Source organism: Rana temporaria, chromosome 5, assembly GCF_905171775.1.
Source record: "Rana temporaria chromosome 5, aRanTem1.1, whole genome shotgun sequence".
NCBI lineage: Eukaryota > Metazoa > Chordata > Amphibia > Anura > Ranidae > Rana > Rana temporaria.
Genome location: NC_053493.1, coordinates 357,326,607 through 357,346,168, shown reverse-complemented (window position 1 = coordinate 357,346,168; position 19,562 = coordinate 357,326,607). Strand labels below are relative to the sequence as shown.

The following is a 19,562-nucleotide window of genomic DNA, read 5'->3' as shown; positions in this document are numbered from 1 at the left end:
GGCTGGGCACAGCTGGTAGAAATATTGTACAACCCAAAAGCATTGAAGATCACTGAAGTATTCGTTAATAGGTATTGTTTAGGTAATGGATATGGATATTCCAGCAAACACCATTATGTGTAATATCACACAGGCCTGTCGCATTGACAGCTCACTCCATTATTGTTTTAGTCATTTGACTGAAGAATTTTTGCATTCCGAGACCGAGAAGGGGCGACATCTGAAGGTTACGCCACTGTAAGTGTCATTGTCCAAAGGATGATCTTCCTGTGTTGTCCATAGTAACAATTCTGATCCAGCTTATTTCTTACTTTCCATGTAGAGCGTGGGAGAAAAAAAATGTGAATGTCTGCGTTCTTGCTATTGGCAGTACGGCCCTTTGATAAATAAGATCCATTGTAAAGCTGGCCATATACTCGTAGAATTTTGTTCAAACGTTTTTTGTTTACAGAACAAACCTTCAATCTTTGAATGGTTAGTGGAGTCAACAGATAATTGTTTACGACAGCAGAGCCATGAAAATTCTAAGAAACAGGATGACATTTTGTTACTTGGATAGGAAAGGGGGATTTGTATTGTAAGTAGGAATAATAGTGTTGGATTATATTAAAAACATTTTTTATTTAGATAGATATGTCACAAAGAACATGTCTATTAAATTTGAAACATCAATGCCATATAATGCAGTAAAAACATATACATAGTGGTAAAGCCGTAAGGGCAAATATACAGTAGTATAGCATGATGATCTTGTAGTATAATAAAACTAGGAAATCCGACGCGTTTCGACCTTATCTATGGCAGTCATCTTCAGGGGGTGAAATGGAGATGCTCTAAAAGAAAATACATTGTATGGGTGAAATTGTTCAAAGGACAAAAGCACTCTTAGCACTGAAACATCTACCATAATTACCGTATTTGCTGGTGTATAAGGCGACTGGGCGTATAAGACGACCCCCTAATTTTACAGTTTATAAAGTTTTTTTGCCTGTACTCAAAGTAAAAGGCGCCATATTCTTCTTCATTCTTGCTGGAGCCAATCACAGCGAGCGATGTATTCTATTTATTAATACAAAGTCTGCTTGGATTGGCAGAGGCTGTAACATCATCAGCCCACGCCTCTCTGACTCTCAAATCCAATCCGAGCAGGCTACTGTATGTAGCCTGCGTGGATTGGCAGAGGTTGTTACTCCAATCCGAGCAGGCCCTATATTAATTTGAATCACTCACCGGGATTGGCTAAGAGGTATACACTGTATGTTGCCAAAGCTACATACAGTATTACCGCACATCCAGCAGGCATCCGAGCAGCTGACCCGGCGTATAAGACGACCCCTGCTTTTTGGCTAGTTATTTTAAGTGTAAAAGGTAGTCTTATACACCAGCAAATACAGTATAATATTTATATGGATAGGTATATTACCCATTAACGGCTGGGGGAGGAGAACATTCACATGTGTTGAGTCTGACTGACCGTGGGCCCCATAGCTGTGGCCAATGGCCCACATGGAAGCGGGGGAGGGCGAGAAGGAAAACGCCCGGCTGGAGGTGAGGGGACCAACTCCAGGCCCACGAGAGGTCGCACTGGTGCCCCACGCATGAAGGTGAGGGGGGGGGGGCTCCGGAGGAAGAAGCCCAAGGAACTGGGCACGCTGTGCTGTTTCTAGATGGGGTCATGCCGTGACTGGCGGCTCCCACGCGACTCTGGGCAGTCACAGAGCCAAAGTCTGTGGCCCCGGAAGGAAAAGGGCTGAAGATGGACGCTCCCAGCCCTATGTGTGATAAGTGAAAACGCCTAACCCCCTGCTAAAAAAAAAACAAAAAAAAAAAAAACACGTGGGAATGAAAATTCACGCTATGCAGAGATGTGAATGGGGCTTGACAGCTGAGTGTTTCTGTCCACTCCCTCCTATGTACTAGTATAAAGATGGCCATACACTATGCAATCTGATGTGTATTTAGTGAGAAGGGTGATCACTGATTGCATTTCATTTAAAAAATGTGCAGCTGAGAATGGGAGGGTGGATAAAACTGGGTGTGTGCTAATGGGGTCAGATGGTCAACTACTTCCTGTGTCATGACCTACAGTTTGTAAGGACATAAGACAGAAGCAATAGATGCGTTTTGAATCATGGATGATCATGGATGAAGGACAGTAAGGTACTTGTCTGTAGATTTTTATGGAAAGCTTTTATTTTTGCAAAAAAGTACATGAATGCTATATTGGTACATAAGGGAGCTGTAATTTAGAAAAAAAAAGGTGAACTTTTAAAAAATTGTTTTAAATAACAATGTTCTACTTACCTGCTCTGTGTATGGGTTTTGCACTAGAGCAGCACTGATCCTGTTTTTCTGGGGTCCCCCAGCAGCGCTCTGGCTCCTCTTCTTCGAGTGCCCCCACGGAGAGCTGCATTCCATAGGGGTACTTGTGCGGGCGCATTTCCGAGTCCTGCTGCTGCGTCCATTGACACAGACGTCAGGACTCGGCCCCGCCCCCCGACTCTCTCACTGATGGGCTGGTTCTCGTCGCTGGAACGATCAAGTTCAGGTAAGAAAAAAAGGGGGGAGGGACTCTGGGTGGCTGCTGTAGAAGAACAGATTGTTCACCTTCATGCATAGGCTAGTTTCACACTGAGGTGTTTTACAGGCGTTTTTTTTTTTGTGCTAAAAATAGCACCTGTAAACTGCCTCTTCTGCAGCCTTGACTACGCAAATTCCCTCTATTTAGGACTACCAAAATACCAGATTTCACGTCTACAAGTCATCCAGAACACGCAGCCAGACTGGTAACAGGTAAAAAGCCGTGGGAACCAATCTCCCCGGCCTTGAGGTCCCTCCACTGGCTGCCCGTACAGGACCGGGTGACATTCAAGACACTCTGCCTCACCCACAAATGTATACAGGGGAATGCTCCCCAATACTTAAGCGAGAAAATAAAACCCTACGTCACCAAGCGCGTTCTCCGGTCAACCGACCAAAACCTTCTCCAAATTCCTAAATCCCGCTACAAATCGAAGGGAGAACGTAGATTTTCGGTCCAAGGACCACGGCTCTGGAATGCTCTACCCTCTACAATCCGCTTGGAAGAAAACCATCAGGCCTTTAGGAAAAAACTAAAGACCCACCTCTTCTGAAGGACCGGAATGACTCTGGACGGGAAGCGACGGGCGATTTAGTTCGCATTTGTTGCGCTATACAAGTTACTCACTCACTCAATGTGAAAGCCTGATTTCTTTTGCACTGGAGCTATGCATTTGCAGGACGAGAAAATGGTCCTGCAAGCAGCATCTTTGGGGCGCTGTATACACCGCTCCTATACCGCCCCTGCTATTGAAATCAATGGGCAGTGCTGCCAAAGCGCTGCGGCAGCAGCACTTTGCGGGCGCTTTTAACCCTTTATTTGGCCGCGATGTTTCTGGAACGAATTATGCTCGCAATCCAAGGTTTTACTGTACTCATCTGACCCCCAATCATTGATTGAGGGCCAGCAAATTTCATGCAAGGTCTGCTTTAAATTCTCTATTAAAATAAAAACCTCAGTGGCTGTTTTTTCCTACTTGACGCCCTGCGAAGCGTAAATCGTAATATCATAGTAATAAAATACATTCAATGTTTGCTTCAATTTTTCAAATGAATACAACAGCACATCTGAACAGCTGTATCCATACATTCACACGACGGTGCAATATCTTTGTGTCTTCTAATAAACTGGTGAGCCTCCCCCTCTCTCACAGTAATTTGTTTGTCCTGTCCTAGCTTATTTTTTTTTTTCTTTGGAAACACTTAGTGCAGAAACCTTGAAATAAACTCTGTCTCATTTGAAGCACAGCAGGAGGTGAAATTCTCTGGTGATAGAGTAGCAGTATTGCAATATGTGGCACTGGAACAAAAAGAAAATGTGTAGTTGATTGGAAGATGCACTGAGGTTTTACAGGTAGATACAAAAAAAAAAAAAAAACGTTGAATGGTTGCTGCGCCTGGACTAAACGAGACCCGAGCTATATTTCTTCGGTGCCAGCACTTAAGGTCGTTTTAAAAAGCCTTTGGGTACCAGGCCTTATGTCCGAAGAAAAACTTTTGGGGACTGATTGGTTTTAGAAAAATCTAAGGCTCATGTACATGGGCGATTTTCTTGTATTTTACGTATATATTTTTTTTAGTGCATGTTGAACAAACATGCTGTATGCAGAGATGAACTTATCACGAGAGTGTGGCAATGTCTGTTATGAGGCTGCGTTTTACCTGCTTTGCTTTGGTTGCATTTCTTGGGATGAGTTTGACAAAGAGGCCATGCCCTGACACACGTAACCACCCCCATTTACATCACATGACTTCATCACAGGCATCTTGTGGGCCTACAACACTTCCTTGCTCCCTACAGTGGTTTTCATCCATGTGATATACATAGGGTTGCCACCTTTTCTTCAAGCCAAACCCGAACACTTTAGCGGCACAGGGCACGTTTTTTCCCGTAGTATACACAATCGGATAATAAAAGACCTGGGGCACCTTCGGGTGCCTCAAGGACGGTGGTATTGCAGCTTGCTGCGGCAAACAGTGGGTGTGGCCAAACTGCTCTTGCTGACATCGTGGCTCCCCCTCAGTGATGCCAAACTTGCCCCCAGACAGCGGCCCGCATCTCCCGAATGGCAACAGATTTTTGTGTGACTACCTCAGTTACTTGGGGAGCCACAGCCCAGTCTAAATAATGTGTCCGGGTTTCAGGCAGACTGAAACCCGGACACAAGATCCCAAACCCGAACTGTCCGGGTGAATCCTGGACAGGTGGCAACCCTAGATATACATAGTCTGCTGCTTCTGTTTTGGTCTTTCCTGTGTTACCCTGGTTTACTTCCTGGTTCCAAGCACCTCACCTTGCATCACATCCCAGAGGGGCTTGCTCACCATTGACCACCTGGAAGATTGCCCCCTTAAAGTGGAGTTCCACCCAAAAGTGGAACTTCTGCTTTTCGGAACCATCCCCCCCCCTCCGGTGTCTCATTTGACACCTTTTCAGGGGGAGGGGGGTGCAGATACCTGTATAAAACAGGTATTTGCACCACTTCTGGGTATTGACTCCCATGGGAGTCGCGCCCCTTCGCGTCACACCCCTCCCCCCGCTGTCTTCTGGGAAACGGTGTTCCCAGGAGAGAGCGGGGACCAGTGACAGGGTGCCGCGCTACTCGCACATGCGCAGTAGGGAACCGGACAGTGAAGCATCTGAGCATGGCAGTGGCAGCATCCGAGGACCGACGGATTGCTCGTCCACGGGCGCACTGGACAGGTAAGTGTTGAAGTCAGCAGCTGCAGTATTTGTAGGGGGGGTTCCTCCGCTTTAATGCATAGAATGCATCAAGATAAAAAAACCTTCTGACTTTACAATTACTTTAAGTCTATAGAGCTTCTGTCCTGTGCTGTACACTAAGAAAATAATTTTACAAAAATTAAATTTTTCCTTTTTGGTCTGGTAAATAAACAATAAAGTGACTTGTTATAACTGATCAGTGCAGGGGGACAAATAAAAACCTGTTCATCCTGCCAGGATTTCAGTGAGCATGTAACTTTCTGTAGCGAGCTGACCTGATTAGGTTGACTCTGCCTGTGCTATGGAGAAAAAGGGGAGGTGTTCTGTAGTCTTGTGTATGGTATGCTTCTCTATACAATACAGAGCGTTGTAGGAAAACACCATCATTGCCTTATAGAAAAAGCACAATAAAAAAAGAGGCAAAATAGTGCGCCAAGCATGGTGGGTTTTGGTGTCATCATTATTGCTTATTTTCATGCATAAATAGGATTTAAATGGCATCACAACACAGGATGCACCTTTGCTGCAGCACATCACATTCACAACCACACTGGGGGCTATTTAATAAGACTGGTAGTGTGGAGGATGTAGTCAGCTGTGCACCAGGTTCCTTTTGGAGATAGTTGAAAGGTTTTTCATGCAAAAACCCACCGATTTGCAGACATTCTGTCAGATTTGTGACAGATTCATATCCATCTTATTGACATGTACATGAATGTGCTACACCACAAAAGATAGATTTCGGATGAGTATCTACAACGCTCTCTATAAATACAGGGATTGTGTGTAAAAATAAGAGCAAGTAGCAACTGTTCACGCATTGGGACCCATTTAACCACTTCCTGACGGCCGTACGACTATATACGGCCGCAGTGTGGTTCTAAATCTCTGGGTCGCCGTCTTTTTTACGGCCTCCGGGCCACTGGGGGGCGTGCGCGAGTGCCCGCCGCATCACTGAGATGCCGATGCACGTGCCTGGCGGCCGCGATGTCCGCGATCGGCGGTTACAGAGACAAGGACGTGGATCTGTGGGTGTAAACCCACAGATCCACGTCCTTTTAGGGAGATAGGAGATCGATCTGTGTCCCTTGTACATAGGGACACAGATCGGTCACCTTCCCCAGTCAGTCCCCTTCCCCCACAGTTAGAAACACTATGCAGGGTACACATTTAACCCCTCCCTCATCCCCTAGTGTTAACCCCTTCAATGCCAGTCACATTTATACAGTAAAATTAGTGCATATTTATAGCACTGATCGCAGTATAAATGTGGTGCCAAAAATGTGTCAAAAGTGTCCAATGTGTCTGCCATAATGTCGCAGTCCCAATAAAAATCGCAGATCGCCGCCATTACTAGTAAAAAAAAAAATTCTGTCCCCTATTTTGTAGGCGCTATAACTTTTGCGCAAACCAGTCGCTTATTGCAATTTTTTTTTTTTTTTTTTTTTTTACCAAAAATACGTAGAATACGTATAGGCCTAGGCTGAGAATTTTTTTTTTTTTTTAATTGGGCTATTTATTATAGCAACAAGTAAAAAATATTATTTTATTTCAAAATTGTCGCTCTTTTTTTGTTTATAGCGCAAAAAATAAAAACCGCAGAGGTGATCAAATGCCACCAAAAGAAAGCTCTATTTGTGGAAAAAAAGGACGTGAATTTTGTTTGGGAGCCACGTCGCACGACCGTGCAATTGTCAGTTAAAGCGACGCAGTGCCGTAAGCTGAAATTTCACCTGGGCAGTCAGGGGGTATATGTGCCCAGTAAGCAAGTGGTTAAAGCAAAGCGGAGCACCATAATTCATGATAAAGCGCATCGCTGCACGAGTTACCGCAACAAAGAATGGTATGGAAAAGACCTTTTAGAAAGTGTCTGTGCCACAAAAGAAAACCACCTGTATGATTTGTCTTTCCTAGAGGCAATCATTGACTTGTGCTGCATGATAATTTTGGGGCATAAAAAATAAACTTATTGACTGACTGTCAACTCAGGAACTAGTATGCAGCACTCATCCCACACTAATCACATCCATTGTGTTATGTTGTGAGACCGTGTCCCTTTAAAGTGTAACAAGTGCTTTGTAAATCATAAAAGACAATATGCTGAAGGAAAAGGTCATTGCTCATTTGAAAGGCCTTAAATGTGAGAAGTGAATTCCCTTTATGCGGTTTCTGCGCAATTTCTCCAGGCTATATAGCATTTTGCTTATTTACATGCACAGTGCACCACAGATGTTTCTCGGTTTTGATGATGGGGTTGTTGTCATTTAATCTCTCCGAGTTTAGCTCAGAACTTTTTTTTTTTTTTTTTACATGACGGCAGAATGATAAATGACAACCGCATCTATTGTGACCCTGATGCCGACTTACTATAAATGTCTGAAGTTATTATTTATGTGAATAAATTCAAGCCACGCAAATGCTTGTGGAATATCTTGTTTGAGGTACTGTTAACATGATAAGAATTCATCGTGTGACGACATCATAATTTTTAATAAAAAAAAAAAATAAAAAAAAATATTTAGGGATCATTTTGCACATGCAGCAGTTGTCTCTTTTGAAAAGTGATCTGTGATAAATCGCTTATTAGAGGGCAATATGATGCCTCTAGCGTTCTGTTTTAAACCTCAAAATGCAGACCCACTGCACATTTCACACAGTTGCAGGACAGTTGCGGCCCACTCAAATGGGTCACATTTGGCGGGGGTTCTGCATGTCAAATACAACTTTCTGTTTCATGTCTGCCACAAAGCATCATGGCAGCATGTGTACAGCCCTGAGCGACTATATTTCTATGTTTTAGATGGGCAGGTACCTGCTTCCACTTTAGGTTGGATCACTGTGGCGATCTGAGTGGAAGTTCAATCCCCCTCCTTGTCTCTCCCCCCTGCCCGCAGTGTTCACAGCTGGCCGCCCATAGTTTTATATGTCGTGCTGGGGACCTAAGCCCAGTGAAGAAATAGCTGGGTGAGGACATCACTGGATCTGGGGACAGATGAGTGTTTATCAAAAGTGAGCAGCTACAGTCCCCCCCCCCCCCCCCCCCAATAAATAAATAAATAAATAAATAAATGCGGCTTACATCCTTGGTTAAGGTGGTTGTAAAGCCTAAACATTTCTTACCTCAATGCATTCCTAGGTGTTGGCATCCCCCCTCACCACCCCCCCCTTTACTTACCTGAGTCCTCATTTCGATCCAATGCCATGCAATGGACACAGCAGCGGGGCTCGGGTGCGAGCATGCACAAGTGCCCCCATGGGAAGTGGCTTCTCATGGGAGGAGGGGCCATGAGCACTGGCAAAGGACCCAAGCACAGGAGGTTTGCAGCTGTTCTGTGAAGTTCCACTACACAGAGCATATAAATACTGTATAGTCGTGTGTGGGGTGTTTTATTTATTTATTTCCAACCACTTTAATGATGGCAGTGCATATCTGCAAAGAGTTAAGCAGGATACCTTTTATCTGAACCAGGTTTTTGTTAAATAAGGCCAGCCTGTTCCCTACCTGAACTCCATACTGATAACAGATACTCAAAACCGTTAGGGCTCATTTACACTTCTGCTTCAACGCACATTAAAGCACCTACCACTTCAACATGCTTTAACCATAGAAAATTACTTAGAACCCCCAAACATCATATATATTTTTTTCTAACACCCTAGAGAATAAAATGATTGTTGTTGCAATACCTTGAGCCCAGGTTCACACTGGGTACGATTTCCTTCGATTTGAGATGCGATTTCACATGTGAAATCGCATCTCAAATCGGCGGCATTTGCCGCCAATTGTCGGCAATGACACTGTCCTAATCGGTGCGACGCCGCATCTGCGGCGCTGCACCGATTTCAAAAAGTAGTTCCTATACTACTTTTTGCGATTTCGGGCCGCGATTTACATAGACATCTGTGCAGAAACCTGCACAGATGTCTCTTAAATCGCGGCCGAAATCGGGACTGCCGGCGGGAGTGAAATCGTGCGAGTTCAGCTGAACTCGCATGGCTTCACTCCCGCAGCCCAGTGTGAACCAGGGCTCACACACCGTATTTGCGCAGCGGTCCTACAAGCACACTTTTTTTTTTTTGGGGAAACAAATTCACTTTGTTTTATTAAAAAGTAAGACAACAGTAAAGTTGTTGCAATTTTTTTTTATATTGTGAAAGATAATGTTACGCAGAGTAAATTGATACCCAACATGTCACGCTTCAAAGTTGCAGAGGAGGTCTAGGGCTAGAATTAGTGCTCTTGCTCTAACAATCGTGGAGATACCTCACATGTGTGGTTTGAACACTGTTTTCACATACTGGTGCATTTGCTTCTGCGCACGAGCTTGTCAGGACAGGGCACTTTAAAAAAAAAATTGGGTCGCTTTTATTCCTATTACAAGGAATGTAAATCCCTTGTAATAAAAAAAAAAGCATGACAGGTCCTCTTAAATATGAGATCTGGGGTCAAAAAGACCTCAGATCTCATATTTTAGACTAAAATGCAATAAAAGATTATATTTTTGTCATAAGTCCCTTTTTTTTTTTTAAGAACTATGGATGAAAGAGACATTTTGACCATCTTCCCCCTCACTCGTCTCCATACTTGTCCAGGGACAGGACCGGATCGCAGCTGCCGACGGCTCCGGTAAGTGGAGGAGGGCACGGGAGAGCGGCGGGAGGGGGGCCCCCCTCTCCCTCTCACGATTAAGAGACCACTTTTATCTGAAAGCGTACCGCCCGCTCTTGAAGAGGGAACTGGTGTTATGGTAGCTAGCTGCTACCATAACAACGGTATTCCTCTTCAAAATAGTGACGTATTATTGCGGACGGTAAGTGGTTAATGTGTATTTGATGCTTCGCTAAAGCTTTAGTGATGCTTCAGTGTTGCTTTTTTTTTAAGCTTGGCAGATGCTGTGTGTGTGTGTGTGTGTGTGTGTGTGTGTGAATATCTCATACCTGTAATTTCTCCAACGCAGAAGCTAAAGCTGAATTAAAGCCTCTCAAAGCTGCAGGTGCTTCAAGCGAGCTTTGCCATAGACTTCTATGGAGGCTTTGAAGACGATTTGACGCACCACTAAAGCGGCGTGGGGTATATTTGATGCTATGGGGTATATTGGAACTGTAAGTTAATTATTTATTTAGTGACCGGAGCTTTGACTTGCATTCAGAGAGCTTTAACAAAGCCTGTCTGAAGCATTGTTTTGAAGCATGTATAAAATAACCCTTATATAACAATTGGTATATCTAAATCTGCTAGTACATCTAACACTCCCCCCCCCCCCCCCAGACTGACAACGTTGCTGTTCAAAGGAACCTCTTGTGCTCCATCATCCAGAGTGGGGGCGCTCTAATGCAGGAGGTATGTTACTGGCCAGATCACCAAGTGACGCAGCCACCACTCCTAATGATTGGTAAGCTGCAATATATTTACATTATTGGTTTTGGGATTAACGCTTTCAGCCTGCAATTGAATATGATAAATACTGCCACCCTCAGACTGATGTGCTCACCTGCAATGCTATTTGTTTAATGCTGTATTTGTATTACAATATCGTTTACAGTATTAAAAAACAAAACAAAAAAAGAGGTCCTGGGAGTGGCATTGTGGTTGGACATAGTGTAAAAAACATAAGAGCTGTCACTGATCGCTTCTTTCTGAAGGTGAAAGGGGGACTGTTATCCTTGTTTTTTTTCTTGGTTTGGTGAGTCACTGACCTGGAACAAGCATATAAGAGCCGATGTAAAGACACCCCACATGCATGATGTGGTCTGGGTCAGTAATGCACTAAATTTTGAAACAAAGGTAAGAAAGTCAGCCCTGAACCTAGACCTTTAAAAATAAATCTGCAGTGTCAACTCCTATATTTTTATCCTGACAGATTTACTTTAAGTCTGACATCAACGTTCTCTTTTTTTCTTTAATAGTGGTTTATGGATCCTTCCTTTATATAACCTGCACTGAGAAAAGCAACACAATTTAGGTAAGTGCTTTAATTCTCTTTAATGTGTCTCAAATGTGCTGTAAACTGACTTAGGCAACTAAGAGCTCTGATAAACAACAGCCTGAAACTTTTTCAGATAAACAGCAGAACTTCAAAATGTCTTGTGTACAGGGTACTTTAAAAGGAAAAAGGTTCTGTGGCTTTTGAAATGCAATTTTTTAATTAATTGTACAGTATATTCAAAATGCATTGTATGCCTAACTTCCAATAAATCTTAGGATTTTGTAAATTTAAATGTTTTCTTGGATGCATGAATACTGCTTACAATGTGTGTGTGTGTGTGTGTGTGTGTGTGTGTGTGTGTGTGTGAAGTGAACACGTTGCCCCTGAAGTTGATGAGTTGAAAGCAGACAAAATGAGCAAGTATAAGTTTTTTTTGCAGCTTTGATAAGAGCCAAATTGTAATGGCTAGACCACTTGGTCAGAGCAACTGCAGCTCTTTTGAAATATTCCTGTTTCGCAGTGGTCAGGACTGACCAAAGTAGTCCAAGGAAGGAAAACCAGTGAACCGGCGACAGGATCCTACATGGCCAAGGCTCATTGATGCATATGGGGGGGCAAAGGCTGGCCTGTGTAGTCTTATCCAGTAGAGCTCCTGGAGCTTAAATGGCAAAATAAGTTAATGCTGGTTCTGATAGAAAGGTGTCGTTGCACACAGTGCATCTCAGTTTGTGTATGGAACTATTCATGGTATCCATGCTGACCACAGGCAAAAGCATCTACAATGAGCACATGAGCATCAGAACTGGACCACAGAGCAATGGAAGAAGGCGACCTGGTCTGATGATTCATGTTAACGTTCTATGGATAACCAGTTATGTGTGCGTCACTTACCTGGGCAAGAGATGGCACCAGGATGCAGTATGGGAAGAAGGCAAGCTGGTGGATGTATTGAGCAATGTTCTGCTGGGAAACCCTGGTCCTGTCATTCATGTGAATGTTACTTTGGTGTCTCTGCCTCAATGGATCAGGGCTGTTTTGGTGTCAAAAGGGAACCTACTCAACATTAGGTTGGTTGGCCATAATGTTATGGTAGGTAGTCATAATGTTATGGACGATTGGTGAATATAATATAACCTAGCTAACAATAGCTATTATTACCTATAACCACCTTACCCTAGTATATATTTAACTCTTGGTGAACCCCATATCCCCTGAGCAAGAATATATTACATTCGCTTGGGTGTAAAGAAGAAAACCATGCCTGAAGTTTCATACCATTTTGTATTTTTTATTTTTTTGTAGTAGGTTATTATTATTATTATTATTATTATTATTATTATTAGACTTATAGCACGCCAACAGTTTACGCAGCTCTTTACAATATATAAAAGGAAGACAATCCAGTTACAATACAATACAAGAGGGTTAAGAGGGCCCTGGTCATATTTACTGCCTGTGTTTTTGCCATGACGACGTGCTCGACCTCAACTTTATTCAGTATATCCAATAGTTATAACATAGTTACCCTTTTCCATATCAAACAATAATTTTTATTATTCTAGCTCTTTGCACTGTCTTACTGGGTAATAAAGAAGGCTGAGAGGGTTAGCACTATTGTCTTGCAGTGTTAAGATTCCAGGTTTAATTCCCACAGAAACATTCAAGTTTGTATATATTGTATGTGCATTGCTGTTCTCCAGATGCTACATTTCACCTAATACATTCAGCCCTGGTTCACACTGGGTACGATTTGGAACGATTTGAGATGCGATTTGACATGTCAAATCGCATCTCAAATCGGCGGCATTTGCCGGCAATTGTCGGCAATGGCACTGTCCTAATCAGTGCGACGCCGCATCTGCGATTTCAAAAAGTAGTCCCTGTACTACTTTTTGCGATTTCGGGCCGCGATTTACATTAAATTGCGGCCGAAATCGCGGCGAAATCGCGGTAAAATTGCGGTTTGAATTTGCAGCAGTGTGAACCTAGGCTCAAGAAACTGAGCAATTGTGCAAGTAGTCTCAACCGTGATTGGCCCTAGTGTGTATGTGACTGTGAAGGGACACTAAACTAGAAGCCCCCTTGGTGGCAGGGACTTCTATGAATGGTGTGCCAAATAAATGAGAAAAAATTCTGCATATGTTAATGACTCTGGAGCAAAAAAAGGCTAGATACGCTTTTTACAATTTCCGGATAAGTAGTATGAAATAATGAGTAACGTCAGGCCATTATTTAGTGGGATGCAGCAGGCTAGTATAATTATACCTTATTTTGCTTTTATTGATGTCTTGAGCTGAGTGGCTATACACAACCCATTACAGCTCTGCAAAGAAGGCAGACCATTACAGGCAAAAGCATCAAATGGACACTCTTGCTGAAGTATCATTCACTACACCTTCACCCAAACTGATTGGCTCACAATGGCGTTCATTTTGCGCCAGTAAGCATTGATAACTGGTAAGTATGGATTTTGAAAATGCTTGTATTGCTTCAGTTAACCTTTTATACAAGTGTTGTCCAGCTGATGGCTCATACAAGAGTCCATCCAGCCAGGATGAAAGCTTATTGATTTTCTTTCTCTATTCCTTTAATTGTAAAGACGGGTCCCATATTTTCCTGCTGCAGTAAATGTTAGATCTTTCCCCCCCATTTAATCTCTCTTACCTTTTTCTCTACAGATAAAATGTGGGAGCAGAGTAATATGTTGCCATATTGAAGAGGATTGTAAAGTCAGTAATGCGTAAAATGTGGCAGTTAAAAAAAAATTTCTATGGCAGTTGCTAGTATTTTCTTTAAACATTTTAGCCACTGACTTGGGACCATTACACATCAGGGTTGATTTACTAAAACTGGAAAGTGCAAAACCTGCAACTCTGCATGGAGATCAATCAGCTTACAGTTTTTTTTTTTTTTTTTTGTCAAAGCTGAAGTTGGAAACTGATTGGCTATCATGCACGGCTGAACCAGCTTTTGCACTCTCCTGATTTACTAAAACTGAAAAGGCCCTACTGCTCCTCTCTGTAAAGCAGCAGTGGGAATTGCATCCGTTGATGACTGTCAGAGACTCTTTACCACGTGATCAGCCGTGATTGTACATAAACGGGAAAAGCCGTTGATCGGCCTTTTCTCACTCGCGTCTGACAGCCACGAGTAGAGGAGAGCCGACCACCAGGAATGCCAGGGATGGCCACCACACTGGACCATCAGGTATGCCACCCTAGACCACCAGGGAAATGCCAATAAGTGCCCAGGCAGCTGCCAATAAAAAAATGCCTGCCATTGCCACCAGTGATGCTAACAGTGAAATCTATCAGTGCTGCCTATTGGTGACCATCAGTGCCACCTATGAGTGCAGCTTATCAGTGCCCATCAGTGAAGAAAAAAACATACTTATTTACAAAATTGTATAACAAGAACAAAAATATTTTTTTCCAAATTTTCGGTCTTTTCTTTTTTTTTTTTTTTTTGTTCGTTTAGCAAAAAATAAAAACCACAGAGGTGATCAAATACCACCAAAAGAAAGCTCTGTTTGTGGGAACACAGTTATAAAAATGTATTTTGGGTACAGTGTAGCATGACCGGGCAATTGTAATTTAAAAAGTGACAGCACTAAAAGCTTAAAATTGGCCTGGGAAGGAAGGTGCGAACGTGCCCTATATTGAAGTGGTTAACTTCTGGTCTGAGTCTAGCAGTCTAAAGCAGCCATTGCACAAATGCCTCAAATCTGTATTCAGGTCCTAGGTTCCCAGAGTCTGTGTATTTCGGGAAGACATGGACCTGAATCGGAAGCAAGACCACTCCAATGGTCTCCCAGGCACACCTCCTAAGAAGAATAGAGCTCCCTCATAAGCCAGGGCCCATAGTCAGTATGCAAGAGGCTACCCTGCAGTCCCCTCCAAAAGCCCCTGTCCTGGTTGAGTTTGTCATAAATGGGTTTTAGTTCTACTTTAAGTTTCATACTGCTCAGAAATTCTGCAGCACTTGACAAATGCAGATAAACTGACACCAGGGCCAATTTGGGTGAAATAGGGGCCACTTTCTGAAGAAATTGGGAATATTTTTAGGTTACTGGAGAAAACTTAAACACAAAGAGGAAGCCCATGGAAACCAAAGGGGCGAATGAACAAAAGCTATGCAGATGGTGTATATTGCAGTAGTTGATCCCTAGACCCCAGTGCAGCAAGGCAGTGATTAACGTGGACTAATCTTTTTAGAACGTTCTAAAATGTTTTCTTTTCCACAGAGTAAGTTGTGTTATTGTAGTATCCTCATGGAGCTCTTCAGTCATGGCTGTTTCTCAAACAGGTCATTAAAGTATATATAAACTGTATAATGTGTGTTACTTTATAAAACATAAGACAGGCCTGGCTTGAATAGGACATTGTATCTCTTTTGTTTTGTGACTTTGAAACTACCCAGATCCATACGACCTAACCTTACACTGTATTCAGAAGTACACAGTATATATTTAAGTCATATTACACAATTCAGTTATTACAAAAATAAGTCAATTCATGTATGTGGCATAAACCTTTGTCTCACTTTTTTTTTTTTTAACCGCAGACAAATCTAGATTGTTTTAGATTCCACAAGCATGGTTATTTAATGGATGTTTACGTGTACCCATGGCAATCATGATGTGGAGTTAGGAGCGATACTTAAACATAGCCATATATGAAGAACTGTGCCAGGGGTTTAACAATCCCAAGCACTTCTATTTTGCCACAGAGTGTATACATTGTGTACTTGTGCTATTTAGCCTTTCTACTTTACCATAGATGGAGAGTATGGACGGGGCACTGCAGTTCCTACAGCTTGGGGAGAGAAGCTTCTCAACAATACAGAAGGCTTTGCTCCATTTGAAATTCTTAATATCCATTAATGCAGTCAAATCCATTTTAGTCGCATATAATTTGTAGCAACTATCTGTGTAATGTTGTTTGTATTCAATAGTTTTTTCTGAAGGAGGATGTTGTGGTCTATTATATTATTATTATTATTATTATTATAATAATAAAAAATATATATATATATATATATATATATATATATATATATTTATGACCAATGCTAAAAAACATTTTTTTTTTATCTGGCATTTTAACCCTTTTATTACATTTCCTTTTGCCAATTGCCAACCTGAGCAAATGTTGTTTTTTTTTTTTTTTTTTTTTTTTAGAAGTATGGAAATCTAAAAAAAATTTACACACATATATATATATATATATATATATATATATATATATATATATATATATATATATATATATATATATATATAAGCCTCATCAGTACCTCCTGTTGTGTGTTTTTTTTTTTTTTTGTTTAGCAAGAGATAAAAAAACCCAGTGGTGATTAAATACTACCAAAAGTTATCTCTATGTGTGTGAAAACAATTTAATTTGGGTACAGTGTTGCATGACCGCTCAGTTGTCTCTCAAAGTGTGAGGGCGCTGAAAGTTGGAAATTTGCCTGGGTAGGAAGGGGGTACAAGTGCTCAGTATGCCAGTGCTTAACCACTTGCTGTCGTTATATGGCGGCAGGTCGGCTCTCCTGCGCGAGTCGCCGTAGCTGTAAGGCGGCTTGCGCAGTGGCGCTTGCATGCTGCGGGAGCGTGCCCGTGGGTCAGGTGGACCCACGACCGCTTAGTACAGAGACAGAACGGTGATTTGCCAGTGCAAGGCGGATCCCCATTCTGACAGAAGACATGTCAAATGTTCTGTTCCCAGTGATTGGGAAAAGTGATCTCTGTCCTGGTAGCCCCCCCCTACAGTTAGATCACACCCAGGGAGCACAGTTAACCCCATGGGGGGTTAACCCCTTTTTTTGCCAGTATCCTTTTTATATTGATCAGTGCATTTTTTAGCACTGATTAATGTAATGTCACTGGTTGCCAAAGTCATTTGTGGTCAGATTTTTCCACTGCAATGTCGCAGTCCCACTAAAAATCAAAATCGCTGCTATTGCTAGTAAAAAAACAATAAAGTCCCTAAATCTATCCCATAGTTTGTAGACGCGATAACTTTTGTGCAAACCAATCGACCTACGCCTATTGCGATTTCTTTTTTTTTTTTTTTTTTACCAATAATATGTAAAAGACTATCTGCCTAAACTGATGAATAAATGTAAATTTTTTATTTATTTTTTTGGATATGTATTATAGCAAAAAGTAATTTTTTTTTTTTTTTTACCCTTTTTAAACATACAAAACAAATTATAACTGCAGAAATGATCAAATACCGCCAAAAGAAAGCTCTATTTGTGGGGAGGAAAAAAGATGTGAATTTTGTTTGGGTACAGCGTCGACGATTGCGCAATTGTCCGTTAAAACGATGCATTATCGCAAAAAATGGTCTGGTCTATAGGGAGGCAAATCCTTCCGGTTCTTGAGTAGTTAATGCTGCGTTGCATTATACAACGCACTGTAATTCTTTTTTATTAAATGCAGCACAATGCACTGGTATAAACTGCTCTTATTTCAATACATTACTTTTACAATGCACAGTAAATATGCTGGCATTTTTTGATCAGAGTATTCCAGCATATCTGGTATAAATGAACCCTTAAAAATAGATCCAAATTTGTAGAAAGAAGAATAATAATGATAATTAGTAGCAGCAAACCATAGAAATGTAATCTGTAGCAATATGTTTATTTCAGACATTGGATTTAAATTGAATGCATTTGTGTCCCTGCTTCTCCATCTTTGGATATGCAGACTCGTGGTCTGGTTGATTATAGTTCTATGGTGCTCTGTTTAATTTTAATGGGCTGTGCTGCATGCACCAGGCTGGACAGGACTAAGTGGAGCTCTGGGACTTTCACATATACCTTTTGTGCCTCCGGGTTAATCATTTTCATTTCCATTTCTGCAGCTGCCCGTGCAGCCAACAGTTGTGATGAGGATGTGATCTTGGAGAAGTGCTAATTAATCTCACCCTAGAGACTGCACACGTTACCTCTATGGCTGTCAAGGGCTCAGCTGGCATGTTCAGATAGTGTTTCTACATGGAGATTATGCCTGGGGTAATAGAAATCAATGTCCTCTCGCTTGTGAGGGAGCCGGAACCCTGGAGAGTCATAACATATTGATGAACTGATCAGCAGTGCAGGATTAGCACAAGAATGATTAATAATCAAACTATTGCAAGTAAAGTACAGCATTACTTGCATGTCATGTGACCTCATTATATCGACTCATTACATTGCACACTTTTGATCTTTTTATGAAAATTGGAGAAAGGAAATGTGAAACAAAAGTGAAGTTGTTGCTGACAGTAGCCAATCAGGTTTTATCTTGTTCTCTGGGAACAGGAAACCAGGAATCTGATTGGTCACAATGTGCAATGTGTCACAGAAACTACACCTATTACATTTGGACTCGCAAGGAAGTAGAATGTCAAATACATTTCCAGGCCATTGATAATGTGGTCATGACATTTGTGAACCTTAGGTAAGTAGTATATTGTCGGTATCCTAGGAACCGTGGGAACTAAATACTTTTTTTCTTTCAAATTTAAAATCTCTCTTTCGAAACCACTATTAACCAGCTTTTGAAGCTCTGCTTTAAACCAAGATGTAGGATTAGAAGCCAACTTTTGATATGTATTTGGCTCCTCCAAAATTCTAAGCATCTCGGTTTCGTAGTCGGATTTATCTAGAATGACTATAACGCCACCTTTGTCTGCGGGGCGGATGATGATGTCCTTATTTTGACATAAAGATTTTAAACCGACATTGGACACCGGATGACGATGGATGCGTCTGTCCGGTATCTCTGCTAAATCCTTCAGGACAAGATCTTTAAAGATGTTGACCGCAGCGGCGGCTGGGACAGATGGATTAAACAATGAGGGGTTCGACAACCCTGAATGCACTGTGCCAGACGTAGCTGCCCTAGGTTCATTCCTGATAGGATTGGTGATTAAGTACTGCTGTATATTGATTTTACGAATATATTTTTGAATGTCGATAAATGTCCCAAATTTGTCCAGTCGTTTAGGAGGGGCAAATTTGAGACCCTTATCTAGGACCGACAGCTCTTCCTGTTAAAAACTCCTTGTCCTTTTATGTTCGCCTTCGCTTTCCTCTTCTGAACTCTCTTCCCCCCTCTGGTCCCTCTCTTTGATCGGGACCCCTTGCATTTGAGGCTGGGTCCACATGACAATCCCGTTCCTCATAGGTGCCGTGGTTTGATGGAGTAAAACCACGGTTGGGAGGTTCATAGTGATTCCAATTACGACTATAGTAACTATCGTTACGCACTTCACCCAAAGGAGAAAACCTGTTGTGAACAGGGATATGTGGGAAACCATAATAGGGAGAGTGGT

General features: G+C 42.0%; 1 protein-coding gene across 3 annotated transcripts in view; it reads left to right on the top strand.

Annotated features, from left to right (window-relative positions):
• Positions 1-19,562, top strand: part of TRIQK (triple QxxK/R motif containing) — a 151,870-nt gene that overhangs the window by 10,777 nt on the left and 121,531 nt on the right. Inside the window, exons 1-2 of one of the 3 annotated variants that reach the window (XM_040354634.1) lie at positions 455-577; positions 11,213-11,268. The gene's annotated coding sequence lies outside the window, so the exon portion shown is untranslated. Of the gene's footprint in view, positions 1-454; positions 578-9,909; positions 9,933-11,212; positions 11,269-19,562 lie in introns of those variants that run through there. The other 2 variants (XM_040354635.1, XM_040354633.1) reach the window with 2 other exon arrangements.